Raw genomic sequence first — 13997 nt, 5'->3', positions numbered from 1 at the left:
TAAAGCACCCATTCCTAATAAAAACACTAGAGAGTTTAGGAATAGGTGGAGCTTTCCTTTAAATAATAAACAGTATCTACCTAAAACCATCAGCAAGTATTATATACAATGGAGATAAATTAGAGGCCTTCCCAATAAGATTAGGGGTGAAACAGGGATGTCCATTATCACCCCTATTATTTAATATTGTACTAGAAATGTTAGCTTTAGCAATCAGAGAAGAGAAAGGAATAAGAATAGGCAAGGAAGAAACAAAACTATCCCTCTTCACAGATGATATGATGGTATACTTAAAGAATCCTAGAGAATCAACTCAAAAATTACTTGAAACAATTAACAACTTTAGCAAAGTAGCAGGATATAAAATAAATCCACATAAATCATCAGCATTTCTATACATGACCAACAAAGTCCAGCAGCAAGAGATAGAGAAATTCCATTTAAAGTAACAGTAGATAATATAAAATTCTTGGGAGTCTATTTGCCAAGACAAACCCAGGAACTCTATGAAGACAACTACCATACACTCTTCACACCAATCAAATCAGATCTAAATAATTGGAAAGATATCAATTGCTCATGGATAGGCGGAGCTAATATAGTAAAAATGACAATACTACCTAAATTAATTAATTCTGTGCCATACCAATCAGACTACCTAAAAATTATTTTATGGAGCTAGAAAAAATAATAACAAAATTCATCTGGAAAAACAAAAAATCAAGAATATCTAGGGAAATAATGAAAAAAAATCACAGGAAGGTAGGTTATTGGTACCAAAGCTGGAGCTTTACTATAGAGTGGCATTCATCAAAACTATCTGTGACTGGGGCGGCTAGGTGGCACAGTGGATAAAAGCACCAGCCCTGGATTCAGGAGTTCCTGAGTTCAAATCAGGCCTCAGACACTTAACACTTACTAGCTGTGTGGCCCTGGGCAAGTCACTTAACCCCATTGCCCCATTCTGTTACTGGCTAAGAAATAGATTGGAGGATCAGAGGAATAGGCTAGGCACAGGAAACGCAGTAGTAAATGACACTAGTAATGTAGTGTTTGATAAACCCAAAGACTCCAGCTTCTGGGATAGGAACTCAGTATTTGACAAAAACTACTGGGAAAACTGGAAGATAGTATGGCAGAAATTAGGCATAGACCAGCATCTGACACCTTATACTAAAATCAGGTCAAAATGGATACATGATTTAGACATGAGAGGTGATACCTTAGGGAAATTAGAAGAGAAAGGAATAGTCTACATCTCAGATCTTTGGAAAGGAAAACAGTTTATGACCAAATAAGAGATAGAGTATATTACAAAATGCAAAATGTATGATTTTGATTACATTAAATTAAAAAATTTTCTGTACAAACAGAAGCAATGCATTCAAAATTAGAAGGGAGGCAGAAAGCTGGGAAACAATTTTTATGGCTAGTACTTCTGATAAAGGCCTCATTTCTAAAATATATAGGGAACTAAATCAAATTTATAAGAATCTAAGTCATTCCCCAATTGAGAAATGGTCAAAGGATATGAACAGGCAGTTTTCTGATGAAGAAATCAAAGCTATCTATTCCCATATGAAAAAATGTTATAAATCTCTAACGATTAGAGAGATGGAAATTAAAACAACTCTGAGGTACCACCTGACACCTATCAGATTTGCTAAAATGACAAAAAAGGAAAATAATAAATGTTGGTGAAGCTGTGGAAAAATTGGAACACTAATGCATTGTTGGTGGAGCTGTGAACTGATCCAACCATTTTGGAGAGCAATTTGGAATTATGCCCAAAGGGCTATAAAGCTGTGCATACCCTTTGACCCAGCAATACCACTTTTAGGTCTTTTTCCCAAAGAAATCATGGAAGGGGGAAAGGGACCCACATGTACAAAAATATTTATAGCTGCTCTTTTTGTGGTGGCAAGGAATTGGAAATTGAGGGGGTGCCCATCAATTGGGGAATGGCTAGACAAGTTGTGGTATATGAATACAATGGAATGCTATTGTGCTGTAAGAAACAATGAGCAGGAGTTCAGAGAATCCTGGAGGGTCTTGGGTGGGGTGATGATGAGTGAGATGAGCAGAACCAGAAGAACATTGTACACAGTGTCAACAACATTGTGTGTTGATCTACTGTGATGGACCATATTCTTCTCACCAATGCAGTGGTAAAGAAGAGTTCCAGGGAACTCATGACAGAAGAGGATCTCCAAATCCAGGGGAAAAAAAAAGAACTGTGGAGTATAGATGCTGAATGAAGCATACTATTTCTTTTGGTTTTGGTGCTGATGTTTTTCTATTTTGAGGTTTTTCGTAATTGCACTGATTTTTCTCTTATAACACGATTAATGCAGAAATATGTTTAATGTTATATATATATATAAAATACCTATTTCAGATTGCCTGATGTGTAGGGGACGGGGCAAGGAGGGGAGGGAGGGAGAAAAATATGAAATTGGAAAGCTTGCATCAACAAAGTTTCCAAACTATCTCTACATGTAATGGGAAAAAAAATAAACTACTTTATTAATTAAAAAAATAAATAAATTCCTACATGGGAAGATGATCCTTCTAACTGATAATAACTTTCTCATTATTAGTGCAGCTGAATGGAGCATATTTAGACAGAGGGAACAGATGTGCATTGAATAAGAAGCGTTGATATCTTTAAAGCCTTTTTTATTTATTTTTTTTAATTTTGTGGTATGTTTGGGATTGGGTGGCTTGTCTAGGCTTGTGTAGCTGGTGAGTGTCAGGTGTCTGAGACCAGATTTGGACTGGGGTCCTACTGGATATGGTGCTGATGCTTTGTCCACTATGCTACCTAACTGCCCAATGTAGGTATCTTTAAGATAATAAAATTAAGACTTGGGGAGTAGGAATTCACTGGCAGAAAGGGAAAGGGAGAAGTGGAATGGCGTAAAGTAGCTCACATAAAAGAATAAAGAAAAAGCTTATGGAGTAGAGGGGAATATGGGGGAGATACAGGGGAGGGAGTCAGCCTTACTTTCATTCAGAATTGGCTCAAAGAGGGAGTAACATACACACTCAATTGGGTAAAGTAATATATCTTGCACTGTGGGAATGTGGGAGAGGAAGCAGGTAAGGGTTGAAGAAAGGGGAGGGAGCAGTCATAAGCAAAATACTTTTGAGGAGGGATAGGGTGAAAAATACTAGTAAATAGAGTAAATATCAAGGGGAGGTTATAGTATAGATGGCAATACACTTAACAATAGTAAATGGGGAAAAAATTTGTAGCAAGTTTGTCCGATAGGCCTCAGTTTTCAAATACATAAAGAACTAAGTGAAATTTGTTAAAATGAGAGCCTTTCCCCAAATGATTGATGATGGATCAGAAGACATGAAGTTTTCAGATGAAATAATCAAAGCCACCTATAGCCAAATAAAAAATGCTCTAGCTCACTATTTATTGGAAAGATTCAGGTCAAAACCATTCTGGGTACTACCTCATGCCTATTTAATTAGGTATTAGGACAACAAAGGAAAATGACAAATGTTTTGGGGGATATGGGGAAAACGACACATTAATACACTCTTGGTAAAGCTGTAAACTGATGCAAACTTTCTGTAGAGTAATTTGGAACTACAGCCTGGAGGCTATAAAACTGTGAGGGAAAAATCCATCCTCTTCTCAATAATTCTCAGGAACTCAGCAGCGAGGTGACAAAGGCTTTATTTTCTTCTCATGAGAAGGAGGCACCCTAGTGTGCAGCTAGTGGGTACCCCGAAAGGGGGCTAGCAGGCCCTGTTTTATACCCTAGTCCCTAATGCAAATGGACCTTCCCCTTTTTTATCACTGGTCGGGGTTACAATCTACGCACAAAAACTAGCTAATCGGAACACAGTATTCCCACCCCTCTTCCTTGTATGGCCATAACTCAGGAGTGGACCGTATACTTCCTTATATGGACAGAACTCTGGAGAGAACCTAATTGAGACCAGGGCTCCTTGAACCATGTGACCTTGCTAACCTGAGGGGGAGGAGGGGATCTGAGACCTTTGTCCTACAAACAGGTCAGGGAAGTATGACTGACTGACTTATATCCACATTGAGAGGAGACAACTACCCATTTCTCCCAAAAACCATGCATACTATTCAACCTAGCAATACCACTACTAGGTTGGTATCCTAAAAGAGATTTAAAAAAGAAACACTTTAATTTAAAATTGGGGTAATGCCCATCACTTGGGTAAAGGCTGAACAAATTGTGGGATGAGATTAGGATGGAAAACTATTGTGCTGTAAGAAATGATGAGCAGAATGCTATCAGAAGGACTTATGAAAACTGCAATCCATCTACCGAAAAAGAACTGATTGTAGCTGAATACACATTGAAATATATATTTTTTGTTAGTTCCTCTTTCTAAAGTTTCTTTTGTCCTTTTTTTTCACAACTTTACTAGTGTGGAAATGTATTGCATGACTGCACATGTTTAACTTATATTGAATTGTTTGAATTCTTAAGAGGGTTTGGGGAGGGAGAAAGAGAATTTGGATCACAAATTTTAAAAATTGATGTGAAAATATCATTATACATGTAATGGGGAAAATTGCAAATAAATAAAATTAACTTGGAAAGGCTATAAGTTAAGACTAAAGTAGAGAGAGAATTGGTGCTACATATATATATATATATATATATATATATATATATATATATAAAATTAACAGATAATTGTGCACTGAAAGCATCTTCTGAGGATGGATGAGATATAAGAAAGTATGGGTTTCTGCTGTCTATACCAATGTTGGCCTAACATTTAAAATTAAAACTAAGTAAACAGATTCTCCACCAGCAAGCATCATAACATCCATAAACATAACTACCAGTTACAGCAAATAGAGAGATATTGAATGCTGTGGATAAGATCACTTACCTTTGTAATATACTTTACAGAGACATCTACATAGATTATAAAGTTGATGCACATATTGCCAGAGCTATCTCAGTAGGCTTTGAAAGAAAATGTGGGACAGAAGAGGCAAGGAGCTGCCTACAAAACTGAAGGTCTACAGAGCCATTATGGTAGCCTCCTTGTTGTATGCCTGTGAAGCCTGGACAGTATAATAACATCATTCCAGGAAACTGATTTTCTTCAATTTGAATTTATTAGTAAGCTTTTGAAGATCACCTGTCAAGATAAGGTATGGGACAATGAGATCCTCTCTTAAACTTAACAATCAAGCTTTTAAATTCTACTGCAGAGGGCACAACTCTGATGAGCTGGCCATATTGTTTGATTACCAAACATAAGTTAGCCTAAAAGACTATTTGATGGAAAACTCACACAAAGCAAGTATTCATATGGAAGTAAGAAGAAACAATACAAGGATTCTCTCAAGTTCTCTTTGAAAAAATTTGGAATTGATTATGTGTCAAAGGAGACAATGGCAACGGACTACCCAGTGTGGCATGCCCTCATCAAAGAAGGCATTTGTAGGAGAATTGTGGGAGAGCTTGGCTGTAAAACTGCCTATATTTTACCATCTTTGGTCCACCCTATTGCTTATCCTCTTGAGAAACGGATGTAAACAATTAAGTGACTTGCAAAGTCAAACAAGTGAGCAAATAGCAGAGATAATATCCAAGATTCCTGACTCTTTTGACTTCTGGAAGTTAATACAACTGTAAATGAGTTGTGTTGCTATGATAATGGTTCATTTCAACATTTGTTTGTCACTTTCTTTTGATAATATTCAAGGTAATATCCAACTCTTTGTTCAAAATCCTACTTTATTATTATAACCACACTCTTTAAACATTAGGAGGCGTTGTTCTCCTTAGTTCCTGCTATAATTATTCAAATTAGGGAAATTTGGGATAGGGAAAGGACAAACTCCTCTCATTTCATGTCTTTTTTTATGTTAAAAGATTTTGCAGATTTGAATTTGTGTAAACTTGACAAATGTTGATAAAGTTATTCAGTGAGATAAATGTAAGCTTTTTTAATATGAATGATTAAGGAAAACTTTCCCTTTAAAGTATAGAAAATACTTTTGATGATCATGGAAAAATTTTCTACTGAAAAATGAAACATGAAGTTATAGCAATCAATGATTTGCCTACATTATATAAAATACTAAGTTTTAAAACAACTGTATTGAATAACTTTCGAAAACCGAATTAGCTAGATGTTTTAGTGTTTTGTTGACACAATCACAAAGAACTGCCAAAATCAGTTTTCTAAAATAAGAGTAATTATAGAACAAAAAATGTTGCTGCTTTAGAAGAGAACAAAATATTTATGTACAAAAATCATTAAAATAATTATGGAGAAAAATATTCTCAATCAATTTTTTTATTAATATGCTTTTTTGGTACAAAATGTGGAGAAATCTATGAAAATGAACACCATGGACTGGTGTTATATATAAATTCATTTTAAGTTGCATTATAAAGCCATGGTGATAATTAAGAAACTAGAGATAAGAAATGACATTGGACAGATGAATTTTTTTGTACAACTGAAAGACTGAAACTTAAAATAAAAAAAAATACAAAGTTAGAACATCATGATTCCATGGTTGGAAAACCTTACTACAGGAAGCATGTAAGTCCTAATTTTTTCCTATACTCATGAGCCATCTGTATTTATATATACTTGCATGAAATATTTTTCAGTAAGTTAAATTTCCACAAATAAGTATAGTACATATTGACATAGAAATTAATAATATGCACAATATGTTTCTATAAGCACACATGCATTATGTACAAACATATATAGTGTTAATATGCATGTGTACATTTGTGTGTATATGCATATGTGTATGTATATTCACATATGCATATATACATAGATCAATATATTTACCTATTTATATATGCATGTGTATTATAAGGTGCACACATTGTATGTATATAGTGTGTACATGGCATACATGTATTCTTTGTATAAACTGTGTTACCAGATAGTCTAAGGGAATGTGTTTACTTTATAAAAATATTGTGCACTGAGACATTTTCTAATTATTAGTCCATGAATGGACATCATCAGCCAGACACTTAGCTTTGCCCTAAATTGGGCTCTCTACTATTAATACTCCTCCTGAAATTCTACTTGTGTACCAAAGCTCAAAGTAGCTGGCAGTTGTGAGCACCACAGTTGGGAAGAGGAAGAAAAAAGAGAGCTGGGAAGGCTCATTATTTTATTTCTTTGAAAAATTAGAAAATATATGCATCAAAAGTATAAAACTTTCCAATAAACTTCTGAATTTTAAAAATGAGAGAGAGAGAGAGAGAGAGAGAGAGAGAGAGAGAGAGAGAGAGAGAGAGAGAGAGAGAGAGAGACTTTATCGAATGCTTTGAGATGGCTTTGTTAATACTAAGCAATTTTAATCCAGGCATTAAGTTTTTTTTGTGTGTGTGTGTTTGTTTGTTTGTTTTTAGTGAGGCCATTGGGGTTAAGTGACTTGCCCAGGGTCACACAGCTAGTAAGTGTTAAGTGGCTGAGGCCTGATTTTAACTCAGGTACTCCTGACTCCAGGGCCAGTGCTCTATCCACTGAGCCACCTAGCTGCTCCCAGGCATTAAGTTTTGAATGAGCCCAGTCAGCAGTTATCACTATCTTTCACAACTCTTATTGTAGGTTTTATGGTAGGCAAGTCCAAGCTATAGGGGGTTACTGAAGTTATACAAGGTAAAAAGAGTGTTTCCCCATTGTAGAAGATGATATCAAAAATCAGGAAAATGAATAACTTATTTGGTAGGAAGCAAGTAAATGGAAGAGTCCAGAATGTTACTCAAGTGAATTCCCAGGCCTTATTACTTTATTTAAAATTGTGTGGTTTAATTTTCTCCTCCCTGTACACAGCTTCCTTGTCACTTCATCCAAAGAATCTGTGCCTGACGAGGAACTAAAGTTAACTCTACTATTTGCATCTTGGCTCAGTCACGTCTGGTATAACAGTCCCACCACCCACTAATAAGCTGTTCCCTGTTGTGAAGTCAAACCATAAAGTGTAAAACACATCAGAAACATTTTCTTTTACAACAGCAAATCTGAAATAAACAGAATCTCAAAAGAAAAAATAAAGAGAGGCAGAGACACGCAGAGAGAGGCAAACATGTAGGAGTATAGAGAGCATTTTGTATATGATTTTAATACAAAAAATATTTTTCTTTCTTCTGGAACCTTATGTGGTTTACCAAATATATAAGAGACAACAGAAGACAACTGTGAAGGAGGCTATACACACATCTTGGGGCTCTGATTCCATCATAAATTACTTTAATTTTTGCCCTCAAAATATTTTATTAGAAATTTAGTTCTTGGGGGCAGCTAGGTGGAGCAGTGGATAAAGCACTGGCTCTGGATTCAGTAGCACCTGAGTTCAAATCTGGCTTCAGACACTTGACACTTACTAGTTGTGTGACCCTGGGCAAGTTACTTAACCCTCATTGCCTTGCAAAAAAAAAGATAAAAAAAAAGAAATTTAGTTCTTTTGGGAAAGGAAAATTATATTATTTTATGGAGATATAATCTCTAATATGGAGAGCTGACCTACACAATGAACTTTGCATTACCTGTTATTATCAGAAACTAAGACATTCATGTTAAATCAATGTAGTGATTACCACGACTTTAACATACATTCCATGTATAGTTCAATATTAAAGTAGGCTCCTGCCACTGGGATTATCAATATTAAAAATATTAGGAAATAACAAAACATGGATGGAAGATAACCCAGAGATAATCTAATCTTTCTCTACTGATTAAGCAGGCATTATTGTTCTGGTATTTCATCAGAATAATTATGAATATTTATCATTGTTATATAAATGTGTATATATATCATTTAATAATCTCTTCTAGTTAGTAGAATGTTGTGCCATTGAGAATTTGCTGTAGTTGAAGAAAATTATATGAGTATGACAGGAGGTTATTTCTTCTGTTCCCTCCAGCTCTCCATGGGGAAAATATACAACAAAATCAAGTTCTCTCTTTGAATATCTCTAATTCTCTAACTGATTTCTATCAATAATAGGCCTTTACTGCATACCACCCTGTATTGGGTTACTAGTTTAGCTCTGGGAATTGAATAATTATAACGGAATTGATGATAACGGCTAAAATATCCCAACTAATTCTTTTTTTTAAATTCTAATTAACTATAATTTTTAGCAACAATCGTACCTTTATATCACCCATAATATATACTGTTTTTATTGTAGTTTTCAGTAATTAAGTCCACGCTATGTAATTAGTCATGGAAATAATCCTACCTAAGATAATTATTCTATAGCTGCTCATATGCTAATATAGATAGTCGTCTTAATTGCTTTCAATAAATGTTGTGGGAAATAATTTTGATTAGTTTTTCTTGCCATGTAGTTGGTTATTAACTTTTTTCCAGTGGAGTCAGGAATATACTGGAATGTTGTCCCTCCCTTATCAACTCTACCTCTTTGAATTCTAAACTTACTTTAAGGATTGACTCAAGTAATCCTTCTAGAGGAGATTCTATATGATTCATCCCCATCCTTTGTGAGTATCCTCCCACTTTCAAATTGTTTTCCAATTAATTTGCATACATTTAATATTTGAAAACCAATATACATCCTGTTTTCCTCCTTCCCTGGTAGAATGTAATTTCTTTAAAGGGCAGACTATTTCTTGTTTTTTGTTTGTTTGTTTGTTTGTTTTAGGGGTGCTTAATAAGTACTTATTGGCAATAATTTGTCTTAGAAAGTACTAAGTCTAGAATGAAGTGAACTTTCAGAAAAGCAATTTCTACTAATTACCTGGTCAACTTTAATCTATTCTGAGACTTATGGAGGAAAATTCTATATTTATATATCTATTTTATCTATGTCTATTATCTATATTTCTATCCATTCATATATGTATACATATATATGCATATACATTTACAAATACTTTGGCTATATGCATATATTAATGTATGTTTCCAATTTATTTAAATTCTTCAGTATGTTAGAGATAGAAAAAAAATCAAAATAATTATTATTCTTGGATAGCTCCGTCAGATGCTTTGCCTATCAGAACAAAGCTAACCTGAGGTGCTGAAGTACTCCATAATCATTGAGCTGGAGAAGTTCTAAGTCTCTCCCTAGCAATACTGAACTAGAAATATCAAAGGTCATTGGAGTAAATGAACATAATAGTGTTATGGTAATATTGATAATGAGGCATATAATGAACTTGACTTCATTTTGGAACTCCTCAGTGACCAAAAAGAAAAATGCAAATGAAGTGGAAACTTAGAGAAGATCAGTCAGGGGTAAAGAGAGAGGATGGTTTTAAATGATAAAGTTTAAGGTTGGACGCAATTTAGTGTAATGAGATTTTCTTATTAAATGAAAAATCCATTAAATGACAAAAATAATTCTATTTAAATAATGAGAAGTCTATGAAATGAGACTGCAAAATCCAGATATTCATGGATAAAGAGGAAAGCTGTCTTAAGCATTTTGGTCACTCAAATTGGTCTTATGTCTACCACCCAAATCTGGTCTCATTCTTTCAAATGACCTGGCCAGGAAACCAAATCAAAATTTGAAGTGAACTTTGTTTTAGCATTGTAGTTTTATTTTCCACATACTTGAGAGTCAAGTTCCTGTGCCAGTAGGGTGCTGGGAAATGTTATCAACCAGTTATCAGTGTGGGGATGAGGCAGTGTATTACAACATAGTTGTAAGTATAATCTGAATTATTAACATTTTTCCCTATCACTTTAATTCTAGAGAAACTGCAAAAAAAAATGAATCTTTCATTTGTAGTTTGCCATTTTTCTGAGGTATGAGTGCTCACACTGAAAATTTAATAATTAGCTCTGACAAGGCAGTAGAAGCTGGCTCTAGCACTCCTGGGTTAGACACAGATTTTTGTGAGGCCAAATGTAAAGACACATGCACGTACCTATACAAGGTGTCCCAAAAGTTTTAGTGTGGTTTTAAGCACTAATTTAATATCTTAAATAAGAATTAATGGGTGTACTGGAGCTAGTTCTTACTGACTTATAAGAATCAATTGTTAAAATTCCAATGTGGATTAACATTTCACCTTATGAATTGGCAAATACAAAATATGTGTGTCCATACATGCATACACATAAGATAAACATGTTTATATTTCAAGAATGTAGATAGATGTGTGTGTGTGTGCATGTGTGTGTATGTGTGTGTGTGTGTGTGTGTGTGTGTGTGTGAGAGAGAGAGAGAGAGAGAGAGAGAGAGAGAGAGAGAGAGAGAGAGAGAGAGAGATGTATCTACATATTTGTTGTAGACAGACAAAGAGGTAGCCAGCCTCAGAACCAGGAAGTATGGGACTGTATTCATTTCTTTTATGTAACACATGCAATGCTTTTCTGGCAAGTTGCTGCAATGGCATTCATACTCACTCCCCTCCTGCAGGAACTTCTTTACATCAATGAAAAAAGTCCAATTGCAACACATGGAAAGATATATACATATATGTATGTATTGTGAAGTTATAAAAAAATCTAATTATTTTACATTAATGTATTTGCTGATGTGGGGGCAACTACACTGGATTGAGCACTGGGCCTGGGGTCAGGAAAATTCATCTTCATGAGTTCAAATCTGGCTTCAGATACTTCCTAGTGCTGTGACTTTGGGCAAGTCAATTAACCCTCTTTGCCTTGGTTTCCTTATCTGTAAAATGACCTGGAGAAGGAAATGGCAAATCACTCCAGTATCTCTGCCAAGAAAACTTTGAAGGGGGTTGCAAGGAGCCAGACACAACCAAAAAATAACTGAACAACCAAATATTTGCTAATGTAGATAAGCTCATTATCTGATCACAATAAATACGGGACAGACTTTTGATTAATTTATCTTTCTGTGTTGAGGGTTTCTGTTATTTAAAACAAATGGGAACAGATGAGTTATACTAGCTAGGAATGCCATGGAATGTTTACCTCTTCACTTCCATATATGAGCATCCCAAGAACATTTTGACGTTCAGGAAAAAAAAAAGTACATGAAAATTTTGCTGTTAACTCTTTGGTATGGATATTCTCCCTAAAAAAAATCAGATTGCTATCTATCTTTATCTGCTCTTCCTGTGCAATTCTTATCCATATTTTCCCATAAGTTTAACATAGAGTCTTCTCAAAATGCCTAGGTCCTTCTTTATGGAAAATTTATAATGCTGTTTCTTTCTGACTTTCTTTTTTGTTTATGCATTAATTTGATGTAACAAACTATTTAAATCAGAACTACTCCATTTATTAATACAATCCAATTCAATTTAGCCAGTATTTACTATAGCCCTAGGCAAAGTACTATAATAGATACTTGGGATATAAAGAATTTTAGTAGTCTAAAAAAATTAAGAGTAAAATAAATGAAATTATATTTCCCTACTAAAGTGCTCAGATTTCATTGTGTTTTGTAGATAACTGAATTTTTGAAGGGTCTGCTAATATAACTTAATCAAAAAGCACCCATGAATTTAAAAAGTTTCTTCATCTGAGGACTGGCCTAACAAAGTTCTCTTGGTTTCACCAAAAGAAGATTGGCTATTTTTGGTGAATTTTTTTCAGCTAAATTATCTCAAGAAGACAATCTAAAATGGGATAAAGTGATTGCATTATGTCTCAGTGGAATGTAAAGCATAAAAAGTAAAATTCTTCAATAGTTACCTACCATAAATTATTTTTTTGTTTGTTTGTTTTGTTTTTGTTTTTGTTTTTTTGTGGGGCAAATTAGTCTAATTCACTGAAAACAAAGGGTCTAATAATCATCCCTTATAAATTGATGAGTTTGATCTTATAATTTTTATGCATAGCTTTTTACATATACTTTACTCTTCAACCAAATTCACATAATATATTTCTTTCAAGTGTATTTTGCTATTTAGAAAATAAGATTGCTTTTTACTTGATAGAGGATATATTTTATGTTCTTAAAGAAATAATATATATATGGCTTTTGTACTTCCATAGAATAGGCAAAGAATATGATATTTCTTTATTTTGTTGTTGTTCTTCAGCCATGTCTGACTCTTCATGACATCAGATGAGATTTTATTGGAAAATATTATGGAAAGATATTGCAATTTTCTTTTCCAGTGAATTAGGCAGACAGAGGTTAAGTGTCTTGCCTAAGGTGACATAACTAGTAATTGTCTCATATCAAATTTGAACTCAAGACTTTCTAACTCCAGGTCCAGCACTCTATCCACTCAGCCACCTAACTTCCTCCATTTTATCATTTTGAAAACTCCAAATTTTCTTCCCACAAACAAATATCTCAATTTTTGACTTATGTAATCCTATAGTATTATATGAATCAAATAGTCTCTCAAAGGATTTATACATGAGAATAAATCAGACTGAGATATTTTTAAATATAATTGATTAATTTTAATTGATTCAGATTTATCATCAATGAAATACAAAGTTTGCACCAGGATAAAACCCTAGTTTATTACAATATTTGGGTTTATTAAGGCAGTCCCTAGTTTAATAGGATTTGACATCCTTAAAGGATGGTTGTTTTAAATATTGACCAATTTTATTGAATCTCAAATGCTGAAATAAGCAAGATTTTATTTATTTTTATCTTTACTGAGAAAAGTTGCATAGGAAATTAGACAACTTCCATTAACTACTAATTATGAATTAAAACTACACTTATGGTATTTATCAGTGTGCTGTTTATGAATAATTTTCTCACAAAGACAAATACATATTTGTACCAAAATATAATAATTAATAGAAGAAACAGTTATTGTATTACTTGAATTTATTCATATTCATATTTTATGTAATGATTATATGGCAATTAGCTAATTCAAAGAATAATGCATTTACTTTGTTCATTGTACTTATGGGTTTTCTCTCATTAACATTTCATTATTTCTCACTAATTAAAATTTGCCAAATCATTTGCAAAAAATATTATTCGTTTTCTGTAATTCAGTAAGCAAAAGTGAATTTTTAAAAAAAATTTTAATTAATAATTATAAATAGGGGGCGATTA

This window comes from Dromiciops gliroides, chromosome 1 (genome assembly GCF_019393635.1).
Source record: "Dromiciops gliroides isolate mDroGli1 chromosome 1, mDroGli1.pri, whole genome shotgun sequence".
In the NCBI taxonomy this organism is placed as follows: Eukaryota; Metazoa; Chordata; class Mammalia; order Microbiotheria; family Microbiotheriidae; genus Dromiciops; species Dromiciops gliroides.
The sequence above is the reverse complement of the archived record's forward strand: the minus strand, read 5'-3'. Positions refer to the sequence as shown.